At 39.4% G+C, this 25,277-nt stretch overlaps 1 protein-coding gene across 1 annotated transcript in view; it reads right to left on the bottom strand.

Moving 5' to 3' along the window:
* Positions 1-24,834, bottom strand: part of TLR3 (toll like receptor 3) — a 35,001-nt gene extending 10,167 nt beyond the window's left edge. Inside the window, exon 1 of the mRNA XM_090139352.1 lies at positions 24,759-24,834. The gene's annotated coding sequence lies outside the window, so the exon portion shown is untranslated. The remainder of the gene's footprint in view (positions 1-24,758) is intronic.
* Between the last annotated feature and the right edge of the window lie 443 nt (positions 24,835-25,277).

The raw sequence follows: 25,277 nt of genomic DNA, 5'->3' as shown, positions 1-25,277 counted from the left end.
GGCACAACCCTGAAGAGGTGGCCATTTCATACATACCTAGCAGCAGAGAGGAACCAGTTGTTGCACAGACCTGGTTTATGCTTCTCTGAGCTCTAAGCACTGAAGGGTGGGGATGTGTGTGCACAAGGAGCACTCCCAGAACAAACATGCCAAGAATTCTGCTGATCTTAGTCTGACCTTCAAATACATACAAGTGCTAACACGCTTGTGTTAGCACATGATTATAGTTGGACTTCAGCATTTTTATAACCTGCAGGTGAGACCGCAGGCATCAAGGGGAAGAGCCAAGATAACAAAACATACACAGTCACTACCTCTGCCTATTAGCTTCATGGTAAGAACACTATATACTATAGTAGAGCTTAGATAGAATTTATAGGTCTACTTGCACAAAAAAAGCAGGAAACCAGAGGGGTGTACAGTTAAGATCTTAGGCAAGGCTTGAGAAGTGACATTCTGCAATACAAATCAATTTTCTACCACTAGGGATAGATGAAGGATGTTTTTCTGGCATTGTTATAAGACAAATTCAGCTTTGTTCACTTGAGCTGCTGAGGAATCTAACAGGTCAGGTGCTTTATGTTCAGGTAAGGCTACTCATTCATCACTGCTTATTTGGCAGCGAAAGGTTGTAGTATCTGAATTACTGCATTAAAATTTTGTTGCTGCAGAAGGGGAGAAGAGCAGATCTGAGGCCTAAGATGCAGATCCCTGAAAAGGGAGACTATACACCCTAACTTCTGGGTGCTATTTGAAGACAGGAGAATATTTGCATGCATTTCTTTTTCCCAGCTGAAGACATTGCCTGGGTGGATGGCTGAGAATTCAGCCATTGTTTGGGACTTAAGCAACTCAGTAGCCAGCAGTAAGCAGTAGATATGGCTGAACTATTTATCACCTCAAAATTCAAGTTAAGAATGGACACGGAAACTCTGCAGCATCTGCTCACCAGCTTTGACAGTGGTGTTTACCTTCCTGATGCATTGCAATGACTGAAGATCAACTGCAACTGCAGAGTAAATCACATTTGCCACAGGACAAACTACACTTCACTTCCTACCCAGGGAATCCTAATTCCAGAGAAGCCTGGGGCACTTTAATATTAACATTTTAGTCTGGGTTAGAAAAGGTAAAAAGGCATCAATTCAGCATCTCCACTTTTGAAGAAGTATCGGTGTTTCATATATGCACCACTTTATTTTTTTTTTTTTCCAAGTATATTTTGCAATGAAACATTTTAGCTTTTTATATACCAAAGTATTAAAAAGACTGGGGTTTTAAACTGTCATGCATTCTCATGTTGTAGAAAAAAAAAATGGCAATTTCTGTCTCTAAAAACATTCCACTGAAGTTGACAACATTCCTAAAATCTTCTTCTTATTCAGCTCTACCAACTAAACATGCACAGTCAATAATTTTCATTTGCAATAGTTTCTATTTCCCAGGATCTCCTTATAGTATTTAATTGTCTGGTTTCAGAATCCCTTCCTTTTTCACTGTTCCTCCTTTCTCTGCAGGTGTTCATAGTGTATTTGTAGCAAAAACAAATTGTATCCCAATTTTGATCAGATGATACTGTCCCCACACCAATTGGTTTCACTGACCACAACAAACCTTAAAGTGTAAAAAAGTACAAGTTTTTGCTTTATACTTCATGGAAAAAAAACCATTAGCATAAATCTATCACTCTTAGAAATATTTTCCTACTAAAGATTATGCCTTGAAAGGCAACGTGACTGCTGGCTTCTAAACTTAGGAACTACAGCTGAAGTTGATCTTTCTTTTCAAGAATTTCTGTATTCACAGAAACCTAAAACTTTTTGCATTGCACCTTTTCCTCAATATTCAGTGTCCAGAAATTCTTAGAAGCCCAGATTTGCTTAGAGCTCAAAGAAGTAAGATGTGCAAGAGAGGACATGTTCAAACAATTTGGTAATTTTTTCTCAAAAGTTTTGGCCAATTACTTGCTCCCCTACAACACCTGTTGCAATTTCTTAAGCAAACTAAAAACTATAGGTAACAAATGCAACATGATACAATTTTAGGTAGCCTTAAACAAGCTAAAAAATTTCTTTTGGGAGCAACATACAACCAGTGTCAAATCCTTCACAATAAAATGGAGTATTGCCATCAGTCCTTCAACTGTAGGCAGAATATATAGAAGCAGGATCATTTATTTGATCACTGGACTTTATGATATTTCTGGAAGACTAGCAAAAAATATTCACTGCATTTAAAAGCAAGTTTTGTTTTAATGCACTTGGAGTACTTTATTTTTGTAATGGTAAAAATGTCCCATACAAATTATATATAACAAATGTAACACAGAAACGAAGATGAGCAATAGTGAAAGATGAATTGGCATTGTTGAACTGAAATTTCCGCTCTACAAGTGTTATTTACATCTCAGTTCTTCATTCTGAACTATGATTATGGCCATTTGAATCCAACCAACCACCTTCCAGGCTTTTCTCCAACAGTGCCATTGCATAGCCTGCACTCTTTAGAAGTGGCTGAAAGGGAGCAAAAAACCGCATTTATGGGGAAGAAAAGTGAGGAAGGTCAATCATAACCACTATTAAAAACTATCAGTCTTCATACTCATTAGGTTCAAATCTGAGGACTGAATATCAGTATCAGTACATTTTTATTAAATTCATTTGCAGCATTTAAAATCTGTTGCTATTCATAGATTAAGACTGTGAAATCTTTTATCCATAAATACGGAACAATATCTTTCAATTCCTTCTAGCTAGAACAAAGGCGCAAAAAAAAAACGGAAGTATATCTGGTTATAACTAGCTAAATAAACCCCACACATTTACAATTGATGCACAGTTAAAATTCATTTAAATTGCAAGGCAATTCTTATATAATTATTGGAAATATGACTATTTCAGACCCGGAGGCTGGAATTCAGCAAAAAAGAACGGGACCTGACTCAATAGATTTGGAGGGTTTTTTTTTCCCTACTGTTTAGTGCTTTGAGCATATAAAAATACATTTGGAAACATTTGTTTGCAGATACAAATGGACAATTGTGCACAGATTATATACTCCCATGCGTGCTAATTGCTGTGCTGTTCTCCATTAACCATGCTGATAGTGGATTTAATTATAGCCAAGTGACCAGGGTATAAGATAATTTTGACTCAGAGGGGAATTTAAAGGAAAAGCAGTGTGACATTCAGACTGATCCGCTGAAGTATCATCTGGTACTTGAGAAGGATATAAATTCACAGAGAAGACAAAGTGAAATCCTCTTTTTTCTTTTTTTTTTTGGCATCTATTTAAACGATGAAAAATGAGGTATGGAAAGTTACACACTTAATGAATGGGTTCCTAGCTGTGGTAATTGGGCTTCTCTCAAGGCAGAGAAACCTAGGAAGTGTAAGAACTGGGAGCAGACAGAGGAATCCTGACTCAGAAAGCCACTTTGCCCCACAGTGGCTGAGTGGGTTCATCAAAAGGAACGATTCATTGACAGGAGCACAGGAAAGATGCAAACGACCATGAGAGACACCACAAGGATTTAAATGTGCCCAATGAACTGCTAATATCTGTTTGAAAATGTGTATTGTGTCACTGCCTGCTGATCACTATTAATTTGAGATCTTACTGAGAACTAAAGACAGGTTTTTGTAAGAGACAATTTTACATTCTGCAGACGATCCTGATTAGGAACACAACAAAATCAAAGCAGAAGAGGCAGTGTGTGATACTGACACTTGTTCCCTGCTTTTACAAACTGATCAAAAATAGTCTGGATCAGAAGGATCTGCCCATGTCATTACCACAGACCACTATTCACACTAACACACTCAAAACTTATAGTGTAAAATCCTGTGGAAAATCCTGTTATGCAAGAGTGAGAACACAGCCAGTGACCACTTTTGCCAACAGGAAAAGTTTTAATAGCGCTTTCTATAGCACATTCAGAGAATATCAGAAAAAAACAGCCATCTTATCCCATGGCTTAGCTCTTATAATCATGTGAATAGTATTCCCTGATCTGAAACCTTGGATCTTAACGTCATGCAAGCTGTACATCCTGTCTGAACACCAGAGTGACCATGCTACAGCTCCTAGGATTCATTTACAACAAAAAACAGGTTAGATGTTTTGTGCCAGGTTGTTCCAGACCACAGTGTGGAACCCTCTGCAAAATGAAGGTCATGACCATGGTCAGAAACTTGACCATGAAAGACAGATGTATTCCTCTTCAAGTACAGTTCATCTACAGTGTGATCAGCCTGTAATCTACCTGATATTTGTAGATTAAATGAAGACATGCTTGTATATTCAGAATCAACCAAAGTATCTCAAAGCATTTGTTTGTACCGCAAAACTATATAACCAAAATACCTGCCTTGGAAATCATCTTCCTCACTAACGTCGTAAAGAGTTAATTACCATGCATCTATTCTGATTTGCATCTTTTGCATTAACACAATAAATAAACAAATCAAATTGGGAGCACTGAAATAAACATGAAGGTTTTCTTTGGAGAAACTAGAGAAGGCAGCAGATTTTATCACATACGGCTTTGTGATTTAACTCAGCAGGCAGCTCAACACCATATAGCCATTCATTCACTCCTCCCCATGTTAGTGGGGGAGAAAATAGGATAAAATAAATAACACAGTAGAACCTGTAGGTTGAGATTAAAAACAAACAAAAATTTACTAAGACAGGAAACAATGAGATAAATAACATTAAGAATAATTTATATATAATGTCACCTTCTTTATTATGGATAAAAGTTCAAATGTAGTTTAAAAATAACTCATCCAGAATATTTTAAATGTATTTCTGCATTGCATTATTTGGCAAAATAAGCTAATAACAGAGTCATGGGATACATATTTTAGGTTCTTTAAGTCAGGGGAAATACATTACAGACTTTTCTTTGCAAGACAGTAAAACTATTTGAGAAGCACGGTATTGTTACGAGTACTGATGTTATTCCACGAGAAAAGACTGTTTCTAACAGACTCACATTTTAGTAGATTATTTTGAAACGGCAATATCAAAGTGAGGGCTAGTTGTCTTTTATTCAGCAGCCCATCAGATTTCTGTTTTTCGTACATGCACAAGGATACCACTAGATGTCAGCATTAACTTTCTCCAAAATAGAAACGAGCCATTTGATTTCTATTCATGGATAGAAACACGTCCTCAGGGTAGACCGTGATATCCAAAGCTCCTTAAGAAAAGTGTTTCTAGCCTTAAGGCTGAACTTGAAACTGCTTGAGCATTAGGGCTATTTACACTGCAAAGTATATTACATCCCAAGCAACTGTAGTACATTCGGTGAAATTTAAGAAATTCCATATTCATACTCCTAATAACTGAATGTGTAACATACATAAGATGAATCATTTTATTCAGCTTTAACTAGAGAAGTCAGTTCTTCATCCTTGAAGATTCTGGGATGTTTAGTGCCATCAATATTCTCATAGGCCTGCTGTTGCTGAGTTTACCAGATTTTAACTAAATAACATAAGGCGTAACATATGGACCTAACTGCATTTCAACAGCTTCACAACAGTAACTCCTTAAAATTCAAACTTAATTCACTATGAAAGTAGTCAGATGCCTGACAAACATCCCTTTCTACTCTTAATATGCAAGCCTTAATCTCCCACAGGCCTGCCTACAAACTATTTATGATAACAGTTTTCTAGGAGGCAACTCATTAAAATAATGCAAAAATGAATCTGCAAGCTCTTAAGGCTTTTTTTTTTTTTTTGCATCTGACAAAATAATCATGTCTCTCCTCTTGATTTAGTTCTGTCTATATCTGCATACATTGCTTACTAACATGAAGATAAATGCCTCTTCATCCTTTCTGAATTCTTTTGCTCATTGACACAGAAGCAGGCAGAACTAGAAAGCAAATAGAAAAGCCCCTGGTGTTGGAAGACTATTTGAATCTGGACTTCTACATTGCTTCTTAAAGCTTGTTCAGAACATTTAATTGGGAAATTTTGACTAACACGTTGTAATTTGTTTTGAAGTAAAATTAGCAGAACACTTTCAGACTTAGACTTAAGACAGATTTCTGTACTTAAAGACAAGGACTATGGGAGCAATGAACAATTTGGGATTCATACTTATATCCCAAACAATGTAGTAGGAGAGATTTGTGCTTAATTGATGGAGATAAAAGCAAGTTTTTCCATGGCAAACAGCATGCAAGGCAGAAAGTATTCAATCATTTGAGGTTCCCATATATTTTAAGCCTGAGCAGGCTATTTTACAAGACTTTTTTTCTTTATTTTTGCTAAGTTGCTGAAACTTATTTTCCATTTTTATAGAGGACTAGAGCATCTGCAGATGATATACTGCATTATTTTTAGCTGCATTTGTGCATCCAATCAGGAATTGACAGTTCCACAATCTCATTAGGTTTACAGTTCTTCCCATGAGGTTTTTTCCACCTGTATTAAAAAGGAACCGACAAGGAAACCTGTAGCCTTAACGGCTTCATAGAATCATGGAATTGCCAGGGTTGAAAAGGACCATAAAGATCATCTATCTTCAATGCCTCTGCTATGTGCAGGGTTGCCAGCCACATCCAGCCTGGCGTTGAATACCTCCAGGGATGGGGCATCCATAACCTCCTTGGGCAACACAATACTGTCCTTTACCACCCTCTGTGTGAAAAACTTCCTCCAATATCTAACTTAAACCTCCCGTCTTAGTTTAAAACCATTTCCACTTGTCCTATCCACTCTCATAAACAGCCATTCTCCCTCCTGTTTATATGCTCCTTTCAAGTACTGAAAGGTCACAACGAGGTCTCCCCAGAGCCTTCTCTTCTCCAAGATAAACAAGCCCAGTTCCTTCAGCCTTTCCTCACAGAAGAGGTGCTCCAGCCCTCTGGTCATCTTAGTGGCTCTCCTCTGGACCCATTCCAAGAGCTCCATGTCCTTCCTGGGGACCCCAGCCTGGACACAATACTCCAGATGGGGCCTCACAAGAGCTGAGTAGAGCTCCCTGCCAGCCACTCCTTTTTTAATGCAGCCCAGAACACAGTCAACCTTCTGGGCTGCAAGTGCACTCTGCTGGCTCATGTCCAGCTTCTTGTTCACCAGGACCCCCAAGTCTTCCGCAGGGCTGTTCTCAAAGGGTTCTTCTTCCATTTTGTATAAATACCTGGGATTGCCTGGCCCAAGTGCAACAGCTTGCACTTGGCTTTATTGAACCTCATTAGGTTCTCACAGGTCCACTTCTCCAGCCTGTCCAGGTTCCTCTGGATGGCTTCCCTTCCCTCCAATGTAATGACTGCACTACTCAGCTTGGTGTCATCTGCGAACCTGCTGAGGGTGCACTTGATGCCATCATGTATGTCACTGATGAAAGTGTTAAAGAGAACTGGTCCCAAGACCAACCTCTGAGGGACACTGCATGTGACTAGCCTCAATCCTGACACACAACAATTGATCACAACCCTTGGGCTGTGTTCAGCCAAACGGTTCTTAATCCACCAAACAGTCCATCCTTCAAATCCATACCTTTACAATTTAGATAGAAAGATACAGTGAGAGACCATAAGCACATTATTGTATTACTATTTTCTCCATTCTCTTTCTTCAGAGACCTGTTTGAGACAGCTGGGTATTGTGTCATTGAAGTTTTATGTCCTTTAGCACCAATATCATCAATGAATTTCTGTAGCATCTGACAACATGAAACTCTGAACACTATCGCACTTTTAACGCTGGTTGGAAGATCATGATTTGAAATTTCAAGAAAACCTGCAAAAGAATGAGAAGTCAAGCTCCACTCTCTGGGCATGCAAGAATACTTCAGGGCGTGCAAAAGCACTGCACTTGTTTGTCTCAGAATGGCTGGACATACAGAAAAGTGAAGAACAAGCAAAAGCAAATGGTGCTTCTTCACACTGTGCTGTTTAATCTCCTCATAATTTCTGTTACTAAGACCATTGTGGAATACAAAATATTTATTCTTCCTAACAGCAAAAACGAAGAATAAATCCTTCAAATTGCAAATGGAATTACTTCTATCAAGAAGCAATATGATCCACAGGCCAGTTCTGTAATGCATCCACTTTGTTGTGATTCTCTCTCCTTCATTCTACAGTCAAAAATAGGGGAAGCAAACAATCTACCCAAACTTCAAAAATAGAGGTTTCAAACCTCTTTTGTCTATTAAGTCACCCAGGTGATTTAAGCCAGTATAAATACTTATTAGCAAAAAAGCAAAAGTATTTTATGGAACATAGAGATTCAACACTAAATATGTTTAAAAACTAGACCTTTTCAGTAGATATTTTTTACTGTAAGTACACAAAAACTGTTCCAGAGCAGTGTGGATCAGCACATTTCACAACTGCAGTGACATCAACTGCAAGTGATACATAAACATTATTTGGATTCCTAGAAAACCTGAGCTCGGTTTTAAATTGACCTTATATCAGAAGTAAAACTTGGAGATAAAATGCTATTATATTAGGATGTTAATCCAGTGAATTTATCAAGCAGATGGTTCTCAAATACATATGGCAGCCTAGATCTTGCTCTCCAAGCAAGCTGAGATTGTTTGTGGGGGAAAAATAATCTGACTTGTTTGTCTCTATTTTGTGTTTAAGATTATGATTCTACAAGTAAGCAATAGATCAGAGATGCCACAAACATAAGAAAAACATGCCTTTTTTTTAATGCTTTTAAATTCTCTCATGCCTCCTGTTACAGAGATGCCTGCACATCCTCAGAACAATAATGCAACAGCAGTTTCTCCCCATCGAAAGCAATGCTCTTTGCAGTGCTGACAAGGTCAGTGAGGTCTATATGAAATTATTTGCTGACTTAAGTGCTGGTCACAAACTTTGCAGCTGTTTGGATGGGCAGTTTTAATTTACAGCATATTTTTCAAAGTTGCCAACTAAGGGAAATCAACTGAAAAATTCCAATCCCAATTCTAATGTATCTTCTACATAAGTGAGACTATTACCTAGCTTTAACACTGTATATCAATATGATTATGCTTACTTATACCCCATGAACTAAAATATTTAAAGTGGGCACTACTTCCTAATTGCAGCCACATTTCATTCTGGTCATGTAACATGAGATGAAGAAACATGAGGTATCTGAGCTCTTAAAGCAGTTCAAGGAAATGATTGAAAGAATCATTAGTGCCACTGCACAGAATCGTTTGGATACAGAATATATCATGGCTCTTTAAAAATGCTTACAGCAGTCATTACAACGTTGTTCTCTGCCAGATATCCTGTCCTTTTCACAGAAGTATTATATAAACAGCTTTAAAATTTGAAAAAGGGAAAAAAATAAGGTTAAAGGATATAAAAAAAACTCATTTGTTCTCTTAAGAAAATAAAACACTCTGCGCACAAATACATTCCTGTACAGTGCCTGGAAACACATCAAGGAAGAGTTCTCTAATAAAGTGATCATATTATTCATTACCATTTAAAAACTATTCCAGCATACCAATCTGTAGTATGTTCTCAGCCTGCTTTGCAGCAGTTCAGAAAAAGGTCCAAGGTTCATAGAGGAGGGCTTGTAAGCGGCTCACAAACAATGTGCTTGAAATTCCTTTCTTTTGTAGCAGGAGTGCAAAACTACAGTTGAATAATTAAGCTATTGAACTAGGATTTATGCCGAAAAGACTAATTTGTAAGCTGTGCCCAAAGTGTCTGGTTTTGAAGTGATTTGCATATTTCTTCCTCTGGTATTCTAGGAATGCTATGGGAAACTTGCTACCCCAGGTCTCAGCAATAGGTTTCTCATGCATACCTTTCCAAACTTGTCTTTGAAAACATGAAAGCAAAAAGTGTGACAAGCAGCTTTAGATTCATGTAGCTTATGAATACAGGTATTCATGGAACAGGAAGTTAACTTGAAATCTCTTACAATGTACAATAAGATGCTATTTATCTAGGTTACATTAAAAATTAATCCTAATGATTTATGCAGAAGCATAGGGGCTCTGATAAACATAAGCAACGAAATCCAGCCACAGAGATGCTTATTTGCCGAGATAAAAGGCAAGCTTTGTATCTGCGAAATAAGCAGCAGTAGTGATGACAGTGAGCAGAATGCAGGGCAGCCCAGGGCATTTCCCCTGCATGCATACATTTAGTACGCAAGTACATGCCCTGCTCTTCTAAACAGAAACAATGTGGATGCTTTGCCATTCCCAATTTACCCCTTTATTGCAAAATAAATTCATTAACTTAACCATTGGAAGTCATTAAGCTATCAGCTTACATCATTCATCCATAGAAATTACTGTTAAATACTAGTTTAAGGAATGCACATATATCATGGCAGAAGCTTTCATTTGGATCAAGTCAGATGATATTCAGTGAGGAAGCTAATGCAAATGCAGTGGCTATTTAGAGTCAGTACCAAAGGAAAAAAAAAAAGCAAACAAGCATTAGAGAAGACTGGATTGTATATAACAGTTACCAATTTTTTAGAACAGTATGTGCATCCAGGTGCAACTTATTCCAGAGTCTGACATTATATATGAGGGTATTCTTTGGCTTTTGACAGAATTTATTTCTTGTTTCACAGCTGTGTGAACAATTATGCCTGCATCCCTTATACAGACCAAAGAAGAATCCTTTGAAAGAGGAGTGGAAGACATGCTCCTTCACTAATGGGCAACAGAGCATGCCTAGGGGAAGCAAAATTCAGGACACTGCAGAATATATAGGTGCATTAAAGAGTCCACACAGGTACCCTGTGCTACCTCATCACACTGGCCTGCCAAACACCAGGAGCAGTGATCCCCTGGAGTACCTGCTAGGGTAGTGCGAAATACAGTCCTCTTCAGCAAGCTCCTGATACTTGCTGAAGAGAGACCTCCATGATCACCACTACCCACAGTCAACACTTTATGCTGTAACAAACTTCTACAGCCCTAGGCTGTTGAGAAGGATGAAACTACACCTCCTAGACTTCAAAACACAGCATATATAAATTAGTCCTCTTTGGAAAATAATCACAGTAAGTCCTACGCTGCAAATGATATCATAACTAGGTTAGCTCATAAGCTTGTTAGAGATCTGAAAATTTTACCTCTGCATCTTAAAAATTGCTTGAACTTTTCATTTTTCTTTGTACCATCAGTTTGTTTTTACTTTATAACTGTCTTGAACAGATGCTTTTAAAGAGATTATGACTATGTCTGCCTGCAAATGAGAGCCACATAACAGAACCAACTTCAAAGCTATCTATACAGTTCTTTGGTGTTTTGTGCAGCAGTACATGGCACTGCACCGTCTTTTTATTGGTCAGAACAGATATATATGTTTATTAGCTATTAACAGTTAATAGTATAAATACTTACTAATTACTTAATCAAGTTTGCCTCATTTTTCAATAGGTTGTGCATTGAGAGGGCTATTCTTTTCACAATGCCCAAATTCATCTAATGTTTTAACTGCCATACAGACATGGTCTTCTCCATCTACTCAAAATTGTTGTGTAAATTTATTGTAAACACATTTGTATGAAATTTGACTTGTTTTAACTAGCTAGCTTTTAAACTCTTAGCTCACTGATGCTCTCACAATGACATATAGCCAATAATGCTTTCATTTATAACTAAAAAGCAACATTTCATTTTCTCACTATAGCCAAATGAAGTATTATCCTGTGAAAAGCACTAATAAAGGAGAGGAAAATAGACCATGCAGATGCATGTACACAAGAATTTTTGGCAGGACCAAGTACAATTATGGAAAGAGAAGCTGGGAAAAGAGCAACACAGCAGCTTGTAATTCCTTGCAGAGGCAATAGCCTAACCTCGTGACCAGCAGCTGCATTAAGAACAAGCAGCTAAGGAAAGAAGTCCAAATACAACATTCCACCAGCAGCTTAGAAAGAAAACATGATTATACAGAAGTTTGAGGAACGTTTTAACCAATATATAAAATTACATATCTTTGTGACACACAAAGCTATTCTCTGCAGCCAGTCATAACAGGAAGGAGTTCTTAGGGCGTATTCAACCAGTGCCTTCCTAGTAGTCCAAGGCTTTGTCTGTTTGGAAGCAGACACCCTGTAGATGTCCTTTTTTGGATATCTAAAATTCATTTCTGTTGCAAAAGGACTTTTGTTTTCTTAGGCATTTTAAGCCTTGTGTTTAGTTTAACATGACCCTTATGTAAGCCAAAAGTCCATCATACGGATTTGACAGAAGTAGTCAAAGATCATTTCCCTAATCCCATTGCTTGAACTGATTTCATCACGGTCAAGGCAAGAATCCAGGAGTATATACTAACAATGCCCTCTTCTTACAACACCGTACAAATAAGGCTTCAGAAAACTAAGGCGTTTGGTACAAAAAATACTAGTTCTCCTATGAACTTTTGGCGTTGATAGGTAAATGCATGGCAGAAGTCCTAAGCAAATTCGCAGGCATGGTTGCCAAGCCACTCTCAATGCTATTTGAAAAGTCATTACAATCAGGTAAAGTCCCTAGTGTTTGGAAAAAAAGGCAACATCACTCCCATTTTTAAGAAGAGAGAAAAAAAAAGATGACCTTGGGAACTGCCAATCTGTCTGCCTCACCTCTTGCCAGGAAAGATCACGGTTTCCTGCAGATTCTCCTGTAAGCTACGCTAAGGCACACAGAAGACAGAAAGGTGATATGAGAAGAATAGCATGGCCTCACCAAGGACAAATCCTGTCTGATCAATCTAGTGGTCTTCTATGATAGTGTCACTGCATTAGTGTACGAGGTAAGAGCTGCTGATATCATCTACCCGCACTTCAGTAAGGCTTTTAACACAGTACTCCACAACATTCTTCTATTCAAATTGGAAAAATATGAACTTGATACGTTCAATGGACAAAGAACTGGCTGCAGGGTGGAGTCCAGGGAGTGGTGGTCCATTTGGATGGAGGTCAGTGCTGAGAGTGATACTTGTTAATATCTTCATTGGTGACATTTATACTATTTTTCTGAAAGAGTGGTCAGGCAATAGAATGGGCTGCCCAGGGAGGTGCTGGAGTCACTGACCTGGAGGTGTTCAAGAAACATTTGGATTTTGTGTTGAGGGATATGGTGTAGTGAGAACTATTGGTGATAGGTGGATAGTTGGACTGGATGATCTTGTAGGTCTTTTCCAACCTTGGTGATTCTGTGACAGTGGTGTCAAGTGCACCCTCAGCAAGTTTGCTGATAACACTAAGCTGTGGGGTACAGTCAATACACCAGATGGATAGGAAGACACCCATAGGAATCTAGACAGGCTTGAGCAATGAGCCCAGATGAATATCACGAGGTTCACAAATCCAAATGCAAAATCTTTCATGCAGGTTGAGGCAACCCTCATAACCAATACAAACTGGGGGATGAAAGGATTGAGTGAAGCCCTACCAAAAAAGACCTGGGGTGCTGATGGATGACAAGCTTGACGTGAGTCAGCAACGTGCCCTTGCAGTCCAGAAAAATCAACTGTATCCTGGGCTGCATCAAAAGAAGCATGGCCATCAGGTCAAGGCAAGTGATCCTGCCCCTCTACCCTGTGCTGGTGAGGGCCTCACCTGGAGTATAGCATCCAGATATGGAGTCCTCAGTACAGGAGAGACACAGACCTCTTAGATCACATCCAAAGGAGAGCCACAAAAATGATCCAAGGGATAGGACATCTCTACCACAAAGACAGGCTGAAAGGCTGAAAGAGCTGGGGCTGTTCGGCCTGGAGAAGAGAGGACTCTGACATGATCAATAGCAGCCTTACTAAAGGGGAGCTACAGTAAAGAAGGGGATAGACTCTTCAGCAGGGTCCATTGGGATAGAACAAGGGAAAATGGTTTCAAGCCTAAAGAGGGTGGATTTAGGTTAGATATAAGGAAGAAGTCTTTTACAATGAGGGTGATGAGGCACTAGAACATGTTTCCAAAGATGTGGTTAATGCCCCATATCTGAAGACGTTCAAGGCAAGGCTGGATCAGGCTCTGAGCAGCCTGATCTAGCTGTGGATCCCCTGTTCAGGGGAGGTGGACTAGATGCTTTAACTTAAGGCTGTAGATTTTAGAATTGGAACATTTTTCTGATTTTCATTACCTTTCCCAAACATCCAATCCATTCTGCCTGTGAAACGTAATGCAAATTCAAAGAACAAGCACTTCTATTGCAAACCTCTGCTGGAGATAATCCTGATGAACCAAAGTGAATTTCAGAGTTCAAAGAGAAGCGTTATGTTATGCACCTTGAGGAATAACACCATTTACCCATACATACAGGGGTCCATTTGGATGGAAAGCAGCACAGGAGGGAAAAACCTTGAACTGAAGTCATCAGAAATCACAGAATCGTAAGTGCTCAGTTTGGAAAAGACCTTAAAAGATCTTTGAGTCCAACCACAACCTAACCATACTACCCTAACTCTAACAACCCTCTGCTAAATCAGGTCCCTGAACACCACATCCAGATGGTTTTTAAACACATCCAGGGATGGTGACTCAACCACCTTCCTGGGAAGCCTATTCCAGTGCTTAACAAGCCTTTGGGTAAAGAAGTTTTTCTTCATAGGAAATACAGGAAATGGTTTAAAAAAAAATACCTTCATTCCAACTGATATCCAACCTAAGCCTCCCCGGTCACAACTTGAGGCCATTTCTCCTCATCCTGTCACTACTGAGAAAAAGACTAACCCCACTCTTGCTGTAAGCACCTTTCAGATATTGAAAGAAAGCAATAAGATCTCCCCTCAGCCTCCTCTTCCCCAGACTAAAGAGCCCCAGTTCCTTCAGTTGCTCCTCGTAGGGCATATTCTCCAAGCCATTCACAAGCCTCATTACCCTTCTTTAGACCTGCTCCAGCACCTCAGTGTTCTTTTTGTACTGAGGTGCCCAAAACTGAACACAGTATTCAAGGTGAGGCCTCAACAGTCCCAAATACAGGGGCAGAATTACTTCCCTAACCCTGCTCACGACACCATTCCTGATACAAGCCAGTATCAGAAATGTACCGGTTCAGGGAAAAAAAAAAAGGAAAAAATCTTGGACTGCATTAGAAAAATAATTCCTAAGACGCTGTGGATGATTCTACATCTTCACTCAGTCCTGTTAAGATTACACTTGGAGTATTGTGTACAGCTCTGGGCTTCCTGCACAGAAGACATATATGGACTTACCAGAGCAAGTTCACAGAAAAATTATCAAGGAAGCTGAGAGCATTATAATCATTCAACCTGGATAACAGAACACCCAGGGCAGATTTCAGTGTGCATAAGCATCAGATGGAAGGGTGCAAAGAGACTGCATCCATCTCTTCAGGAGTATTCAGTGAAAGCATGAGGCAGTGAACACCAAATGAAATATAGGAAATGGTTTAAACAAAAATACCTTTATTCGAAGGGTGATGACATACTGTTGCCTTGAAGCTGGGAAATCTCCACCCTTAGAGACATTCAAAACTGGACATAAGAGCAGGTTGCCCATAGCTGTAAGTCAGCCTATTTTGTGGGGGACACTTGGACTAATTCATACAACTTCAGATATTATATAGTTTTACAAAGAAGAAAAAGTCTTCACATCGCATATTTCAGCAATTACAGATGAATCTACTATTTCCTAATGGTTTCTCACTTGGTTGCTTTTCAACCTGACTAAAGAAAATCACTAAAAAGTACAAGAAAAAAGAGTTTCAGGCTTCCCTTAAGTGTGATACTGGAAAACTTCTATACTGATAATATTGTTATAGCCACAAGCTGGAGAGCTTTACACAGCACTACAAGGAAATTGAAACACTGTCAAATACACCTTTAACTGAAGTTAATGAAAGACGGCAGCCCATCAAAAAGAAATAGTGCCAAGACAGACATGCTTTCTCTGCATACTCAACCGCTGGACTTTAAATGCAATTGGCCATACTCCAGCAAGAATGTGTAATGGATCCTCTGAAATTAACACTAAGTATCTGCTTCAAAGGAGCCTGATATTTTGCTGCATTCCATTTATACTCCACTGTCCTAGTAGCATAGAGTTGAGTTGGAAAACTCAACAGAGCCTATAGGCAGGGAAGAATTAGAAATACGACCTAGTACATAACATTATCTGCTTCTCATATCTCTAAATGATGAAAAACAGGAAATAAGTTAAATACCGCCAATTTCACCAGAGAGAGATGTTGAAGTGCTGAACGAACTGTTCCTGTTGCCCATTCCCCTTGTAGCAAGAGTTGAGGCCAAGATTACTTTACCTAGAACAACTTTGGTTCAGTGAACAGTGTAGTGTGTACCACTATTAGCATTATCTCGTACTCTACATCATACAGAAATCTTCAAACTAATCATTTGGGTATTTAAGAATACAAGCTATTATCACTAAAAAAGGAAAAAACTCCTGTTGTTTTCTTACTTTAACTGCTTTTTTACTAGGAAAAGAGTGTGGAGACAAGCATTTCTTCCACCAATAATTTTAACTTTCACTTAAAGCACAGGGAAACTGATACTATATATAGTAAAACCATAAAATTCAATTAATTTATAATGTTACAGAATTAGAAGACTCTTAGAGTTTTATTATTTAACTAAAAATAAAAGAAAATGCTAGGTTGCAAATTTATTCTGAAATAAATTCCAAGTTACACCTTTTTTACCCTCATACTTATCACATATCCAAAATGAGGCAAGTATGGAAAAAGTAGTATGAGTATGTAAGTGAATAAAACTTGTACAATGAAAAAAGGAATAAAAAGAAACTTTAGATATCTGCTTTTTTAATAGAAGTAGCTGTCTAAGCTATCACTCACAAATGCTTTTATAGAAGATGAAGTAGCATATTAGCAGACAAACATAATAGTGTCCTAATTTTTAAACTGTTGACTGAACTATAAGTCATTAAATTAAAAAAAAATCAGTATTTTTTGCTGAAAATTCTGAGAAAATCTAACCTGCTCAAAAATTTAAATATAGGCTTCCTATATAATAAGAAATAATGATGTTACAAGGTACAAGATAAAACTTGTTTTAAAATTCACTGTTTCTCCAGTCACTACATAATGTGTTACAAACTGAACTTCACTTCCATTCCTGTGGCTTAGTACCCCATTGCTCTAGCCTTCAGCTATAGATGCCCAGCAACAGAAGAAGTTCACGGAATTAGGTGAAAGGCAGTCACAGCTTCCTTGGCCTTAGAACTTCCTCATCTTCATTAGGGCAACAGTCTTTCCTGACATCTGTCTCTCTATAATCCTGATTAAAAGTAATGCTTCTAGTCTATGTTGCAGTTCAGTTACCAGTACTCAAATAGACTTCTACTGGGTTAGAAAGAGATTAAGAGTCTGGCTCAAGATAATACTCTAGTCTAAGCAGGAAATGTTTAACAACAGTTATTTCACTGTCAAGTGTGAGCATCCTTCCCCTACTGACACCCTACAAAAGGGCTGAGCACACACCTTTCCACTAAATTTACCTTTTAGGAAGGCCAAAGTCTTAGTTCCATTGCAACAAACTATTATGTAGATACAATAGATAAAATTGTTAGAGGCAATACGTTTACTTCACAGATCACAAAACTATCCCTGATTTCCATTTTCCTCGCTCAAAATAGCAGTTGAAAATGGCAGCTATCATCTGAATATTGATCCCATCCATGGGCCATTCCTCTCCCAGGTTGAGATTCTTGGATGATCAAGAGCCAAAAGCAGGGCAAATTAATTGTCCCGGCTGTGCAGGCTGTGGACCACAGCATTGCTCAATTTTGGTAAAAGTTAACAAGATCTTTCACTTTTCACTGTACTTTTGTATTTGTTTATTACTTACAATATATCAGATTTTAGTACTAAAGCTTATGAGAAGCTTTTGCTTTCCATTACTCTAAAAGCACATGATTCTTCCCTTTTACAAGTAGCATCTACCGAATAAAAAATGTTGTGCAAAAAAAAATTTAAAAAATTGAGAATAACTTTCCTATCTTAAAAATTAACATAATTACCAAATGGAGTTATCATATTCCACCAGCTTCCTCTACCTTTATAAGATTTCAGAATGTTTGATGTGTTTGATGTCAGATCAAATCTTGCTCAAGTTTCAGGGAAACAAATTGCTCATGCACAAACATACAAATACTAGAGTCAACAGTAAGTGCTCAGATGCATTCAGTATTAAGTCTTAAATGGATCTCAGTTCTAACTGGGAAAAAAAAAAAAGATAAAACTTTAAAAAGTAAGTGAAAACTGTTAAGAAGCAACACATTCCAAGTATTCAGTCAAGCTTTGTTCTGCACCAAAAACTGTTCTGGAAAATATTTTGAGAATAGCATTTCCAACTGTGATTTAAAGTTAGTAATTTCAGATATTGTTCTCAAATGAGAATCATGCCAGAAGGAGTGTTTGAGTACAATGCATAATGACTAGCTTCTGACTGTATTACTCTAAATATCTTTCAATTTAATGCTGATACCATTTTTAGATACACCTTAACAAAAACTCAAAACTCAAGCTGTTGAGCAAACATTATGCCTGTTTTATAGTTTATAATGTCTTTTAAAGGAAACATACAGCTAAAGGAACACAGGTAAGAAGGGTCTGTGCTCTTTAACATCTTTATCAATGACATCAATAACAGAATCAAGTGCACCCTCAGCAAGTTCGCTGACAACACCAAGCTGAGTGGTGCGGTTGACACAGTAGAAGGAAGGAATGCCATACAGAGGGACCCCAACAGGCTGGAAAGGTGGGCCTGGGTGAACCTAATGAGGTTCAGCACAGCAAAGTGCAAGGCTTTGTACTTGGGCCACAGGAATCCCAGGCATCTACACAGCCCTGCAGAGAAGGACCTGGGGGTCCTGATGGACAAAAAGCTTAACATGAGCCAGCAGTTTGCTCTTGCGGATGGTATCTTGTGCTCCATCAGAAGAGGAGAGACCAGCAGGGACAGGGAGGTGAATGTCCCCCTCTACTCTGCTTGTATGAGACTCCATCTGGAGTACTGTGTCTAGGTCTGGAGCCTCCAGTACAAGACAGGGAGCTGTTGAAGAGGGTCCAGAGGAGGGCCACAGAGATGATCAGAGGGCTGGAGCACCTCCCCTATGAAGACAGGCTGAGGGAGCTGGGCTTGTTCAGCCTGGAGAAGAGAAGGCTGCGGGGTGACCTCACTGCAGCCTTTCAGTACATAAAGGGAGCCTACAAACAAGAGGGGAATCTCCTCTTTGTAAGGGAAGATAATGGCAGGACAAGGGGAAATGGTTTTAAGTTGAAGGAGGGAAGATTTAGGTTGGATGTCAGGGGGAAGTTCTTTACAGAGAGAGTGGTGAGGTGCTGGAACAGGCTGCCCAGAGAGGTTGTGGATGCCCCATTCCTGGAGGCATTGAAGGCCAGGCTGTATGGGGCCCTGGGCAACCTAGTCTAGTATCAAATGCGGAGGTTGCCTTGCCTGTGGCAGGGGTTTGGAGATTCATGATCCTTGTGGTCCCTTCCAACCTTGGTCATTCTGTGAAACAAAGGTTTGCTTTGCTCTCCTCTTCTTCTCTTGTGTACCTTTGGCATCTGTCCTATTACTGCCCACAATAGCAAACAAGAAAAGGCAAGAAAATTTATCTGGAATTCTGAGCAAACAGCCAATTTCCTTCAAAATGTGTAACTGAATAAAGTCCAGAATATATCTGTAATTACAACACATCACTTCCTTTCAGTTATGAAACTCATACAAAAATAACTGCAAAGCAAAGATCTTTAATCAAACAAACTCTTAAGCACAAACAGTGAGTTCAGTCTCACTTGTTGATTCTACTGGCTCCATCATAATCCTGCGTGTATGAGGCACTGTACCACCTGAAAGGTCAAACTAGCAAAAACATTGCCATAGTGCCATGTAACCAACCAATAGTCAGTCTTCAGGTGGGTCACTAGTTGTGGCATGAAAAGGTCAAGTTGTCATTTGAGAGCAATCATCCTTTGCATTCAACTGCTGCAAGGAGATTAAAGAGGACCAAACATAAGAGAATTTTCAGTTGAAATATAAGACATCTAAAAGCAGTTTTCCATGGAAGTTCTACTATTGTATATATAAAGAATCTCAAAATCTACATCGTTCAAGTCAGAAAGGATTATTTTAATCTTATTTGGTATCAACAAACTAAAATAACTTCAGAGAAAGACAAAACAGGCCATGTTAGTACAAAGCAAGCACCAGCACAAGAAAAATAAGAAACTACCTCCTTGAGAAGGAAATACACATTTAAAAAAGTGTGGATACTTAAACTGCATTCAGTTTTATAAATCTCAAAACTGTTTAAAAGGTACCTTCTTTAAATTGTATTTCATTTCAGCTGCAGTAAAAAAAGAAAAAGCTCCTACAGTTCTGTGCCTATGGCAGTAGGAAGGGATGTTGCAAGTCACTGATCTCTATTTACTTGGAAAGAGATGAGGCATTTGAGCATCTCCAACACACATTTACCTCACATCTGAGTTCTTTGTTGAGAAAGGACTATTGATGGCAACAATATTACCTTTTCTAAACTTCTCTTTGCTGTCATTCATGGACTGCTGTCCTCCTAGCAGGTACGGGTGGACCCTCAACAGCCTGTCTTAAAGGCTCACAGCTTTGTATCTGTCTAAATAAAATCTTTATGAAGAGTACGACAAAGGGGACAGATTGTTTCACTCATTCCATTCCTCATCAGATGTAAAACACTGGAGAAGGGATGAAGTTTGCTCCCACTTGATTTTTTTTTCCTGTTATATCACTGCATATCTCCTTCCTGGTTGCCGTATTATTAGATACTCCTGCAGCAACTGAACTTGTCCAAGCAGACATGTGTAGGTGTACTCTCAGGCCTACTATATCAGTAAAATTACCACAATAATTATAGCTCACAGAAGTACTAAACTCAAGCATTTCTCCTAGACTAGTAGGCTAGTAATAATAAACCTTCAGGCACTTAAAGATAAATCTGATTTTGATGGGACAGAAATTCAGCTGTGCATGGAAACACCACAGCAGTCCAGAGACTGCACAACACCATGCAGAATCAAGGCTAACAGCTTGCAGGACAGAGTTCTATATTTCAGTAATCTGAGACAATATCTGCAATTTACAGTCTTCAAGCCCAGCTTAGCTGAAGGATGGCCAGTTGGGCTGAGAGGAGCCTTCAAAATAACCCTGTAGGACTAGAGGAACACTGAAGCATTTCTTACAATCAGTGACTGTAACAGCAGACAGTTCACAAACTGTATCTGTTTCTACATCATACTACTGTAAGAGATGTTTTCTCTACTTCTAAGATATTCCTAAAGAGGCATGAAAAAAATGCTAAATGAACTAAAACATTGCATTTTTAAGCAATTGTTATAACAGCATATGCAGGATATTTTCAAAATAAACCCAGACAATTTAAGAATTACAGCTTTCCGTATAAAGATGCTTTGTAACAAACAGTTCCTCCTGACTGTTAAGTTTTCTGAAAGATTAAGCCCGTATCTCATAGGGTGAATTTAGATGTTAAAAGTACCATGCTAATTTTTCATATTTTTCCCCTTTATATTTCAACTTCTGCTCAGCACCTCTTCCGTTTACAGCAAACAAACATTAATCAGTCACCTTTACCCTGACTGAATACCCCTGGTATAATAGTATGCTTGGCACAGCGGGCAATATTTGGAATGCAAGTAATCTCATTCCAATCAAGTTAAACAATAACCCAAACTAACTTCAGTTCAAGTTCTAGAAAGATCATGCTTCCTAAAGTTGATGGTCCACAGGATTTCTAAGCTTGAAATTATGGCCACTGTGCATTAATAGCATCTTCCAGGCAGCAAAGGATTTGCAGATTCAGAAAGCCAACTTGCAAAAGTCTAACTGATCAAGTTCAGCCTCCCATTTCCATCTGAATGTGGCATAAAGACAACAGCTAACAGAAATTCCTGATGAGTTCAAGAAATGGGAAACAGGTGAGTACTAAGAGGGGCTGTGGTGCAGTTGGGCAATATGGAGTTTGCAACTATGCCAGGCATAAGGAAGAGATAGACAGGAAAGAAAAGATGAAGTATGAGAATCCTAAATACAGGTATTCTGAATTAGGGAGTCAGAGAAACATAGGAAAGTGTAAGCTAAAGCCTGAGGTGGGTTGGCTGTGAACTTGTTTTAGAGTGGAGAATCAAGCAGGTGGAAGGCTTCAGAGAAAGCCTCCTCAGTCTAAGAGGGAGTTGAAGAAAATAGCACTGTGAAAGCCTATAGAGGGGGAGCATGATAGGACATTTTAACTCAGGTTGTTGGTTACTCCTTCCTGTAATTATGCTTAAAACATGGGTAATACTAGTGAGTTTTTAACAACTCCTCAGCAAGAAGCTCAAGCATGAAAATTCGTGTTACCTCTCCTGTAGCTTATGCCACAATAACAGTCCTTTGTCATTCTTCAGCAAGGTTTCACCCATTACCGCCCACTCCCACTTGTTGGGATTTTTTCTAGATGAACCCCCAAACCTAAGTCACTGAGTTCATGAACTCCACTACACCCACACATACCAGTTGCCCACAAAATCAGAAAATGGCAAGCAGGAGGTGACAACAGTCACTCCAAGAAGGCTTTCTTCACCTCCAGAGAACATGGCATTTTTGGAAGAAATCTGCTTAGATAGGCTTCCTCCTGCTCACGATATCACCAAAGCAAGCTCATATCAGCTGTATCTCCCCTCAAAAGCCTCTCTCCCTCCTAGACAAGGAGCGTCCTCCTTGTTTTGCCCTCTCAAAACACACCTAGCCCTTCCAAAAGGAAGCCGTGCATTGGCAATCATACCATACCTCTTTCCTTTCTCACAAGGAAAATTCAGACACTATTGGACATTAGACATTTAGTACCATTGTCACTACATGATCTGAATTTCCTCCTCTCAAAGGGATCTACTATTCCTGGGGAAAGATTTAGCTGCTGATAGAGGGCCTCTTATTGAGATTATTCACTCCATCACCACTCCTTTTTCTTCTGCATGCCGGTTCTGTCATACATTTCTGCTACCTATATTACTTTCAAAGCATATAGACATTATATAGGGGCATCTGCCCCTTCTGACATTGAGGCACTTAGCTTGTGGATAAGGGTCATCCAGGGCAAGGACTCCCTTTTCACATGGCTAAAGGTTCATCTGGGCATGAAGCAGAAAAACACCATAACCTCTGCACCCTCTTCTTTCCATCTTACCCTCAAATGTATCTCCCATTTCTTGGCATAACTCTTCCTACTCTTTTGGCAGTTTCCTTCCTAAAACACTGGAAGTCTACCTAAATTTCTCCCAAACATGAGAAATCTAGCATGAAAACATCATAATACCCTTTAGTCTCCCAAATTCAGAACAGAAGGCATGCACTAGTGTTTCCCTCTTCCACGCCAGGCTTTCCCACCAGCCTCCAGTGGATACCTTTTCACCAACACCCACCAAATGCACTCACATAGCTGCCAAATGCACAAAATTCTCAGAACATGTGGAAGCTTCTCATCTGCTTCTTGAGGGCAATACTTCACCCTACCCCCATAATGGGTCTTCCTGGAAGAAAAACTGAAGCATGAGACATTCAAGCTCATGAATATCATCACAGCACTCTCCTGCCACCTCCACCACCCTCAAAACATATGGAAGCTGCGCACACGCATGTGTCAGTCCTAGAGTAGGCTGCTCTCCCCACGTGTTTCTCACAAGCTAGCAAGCTTGCCTGAATACCTCTGTTCACAAAATCATGCTGCTGCAGCACGCATTTTACCATGCCATCCTAAAAGGCATCTGTTCCCTTCAGGCAAACCTCCTTCATCTCCTGCTAACAATCCCTTCCCCAAAGACACAAGCTCATTCAGATGCCTCTCATACAAAAGGCACTTTGCACATTCCTGCCAGCTCCACTGCCTTCACAGACCACATGAACTCATACAAGCATCTGCTCCTCCTCATGGTGGCTAATCCTTTCTGGCAGGGAACATTTTTCCAAGACAAGTCAATACAAACACTAATCAGCTCATGAGTATCACTGCAGCCACACACATTCCCACTACCTTCACAAATGAAGGTAGCATCTAAGTTAGACCCCTGACCCCTCCACCCCCAGCAGGAATCCATTCCTCACAACAAGGGCCTTTGCTGACATGAGTCCAATTAAACTTGAGGCATCCAGCTGGCAAACTCAACTGCATGCTTCTGCTGCCCTCATAACAGCAAAAGGAATTCACACAGCTGTCTGCCATTCCTGAGTAAGGCCTTCCCCTCCCTCCAAGTAGTCTCTATGTTGGGAGGATAAGCCCTTCTAAACACCTCTCAAACTTCAGGAACTTTACTTAGAAACAGCCTCTCACCTTCTGCTCCACATCTACCCCCAATAGAAGGTGTGCACCACTGTGCATCTTTCCTGTGTAAAGCTTCCTTGCCAGCTTCTGTGAAGTATCTTCACAAATCTCAGGTCTGTTCAAACACAAGACACTCATCCTCTGAGCACTATTGCAGCTAACCCCACAGCAATTTGCAACTGCTCATTTGCAACTGTTCTTGGACAACACAGTACTCCCTTCAGCAGTCCACTGACCCAGAAACTTGCTCAGAAAACTAGTACTTTCCCTTAAGAGAAAAGTACATAATCTGTAAGAAGGCTCTGCCCACAACACAGGTTACTTTTCCCTAGCTTCCTTCAGAGAGGAGGTATTTAAGCTCAGTTGCCTTCACAGTTGTATAAGAAATGATTATAAAGATGTTATAATTATGAAATAAACAAGAGAGTCTGGCCAAGCAGGTTATAATAACAAAAAGAGAATAGATAAAATACTTACCCACGTCCTGGGCTCACTACAAAACTCCAGAGGAGAAATCTCCAGAAGAGATCCTTTCCCACTGGTAGTCAACTCTTAATTGGGTCTAGAAGAGGTGGAGCCAAGCTCCACCCCTTGTGGTCACACGGGTGAATTGTCTTCACCTGCACTCTGTGGCTGACTCATTGCTCGCCTCAGGTGATCAATCAGAGATTCAGGCCGTGATTCAGCAGTTCCCATACAACAGTATATAGAAGTAGCACATAAGGCACCATCCCTCCTTATAAAACACAAACAAAAAATCAAAGGTTATATGCCCTTTTGGACAACAGGAATTTAGAATCTCCTGTCATGACCACAACCAATTGAAAACAGGGTAGTTGTTTCTCTTCTGCAAGATACTCTTTATAAGTTCCTTCTCAGTAAGGCTACACATCTCATATTTAAAACATTTATGATAGTAGTTGCACAGTTCTGCAGCCTCCACAGTTATACATAGGTATATGCTTGTGGAGACTTCCCTCACTATCTTCTGCTCTA

Source organism: Phasianus colchicus, chromosome 4 (genome assembly GCF_987193195.1).
Source record: "Phasianus colchicus chromosome 4, bPhaCol1.hap1.1, whole genome shotgun sequence".
NCBI classification, from domain to species: domain Eukaryota; kingdom Metazoa; phylum Chordata; class Aves; order Galliformes; family Phasianidae; genus Phasianus; species Phasianus colchicus.
This window is presented reverse-complemented; position numbering and strand designations above follow the sequence as displayed.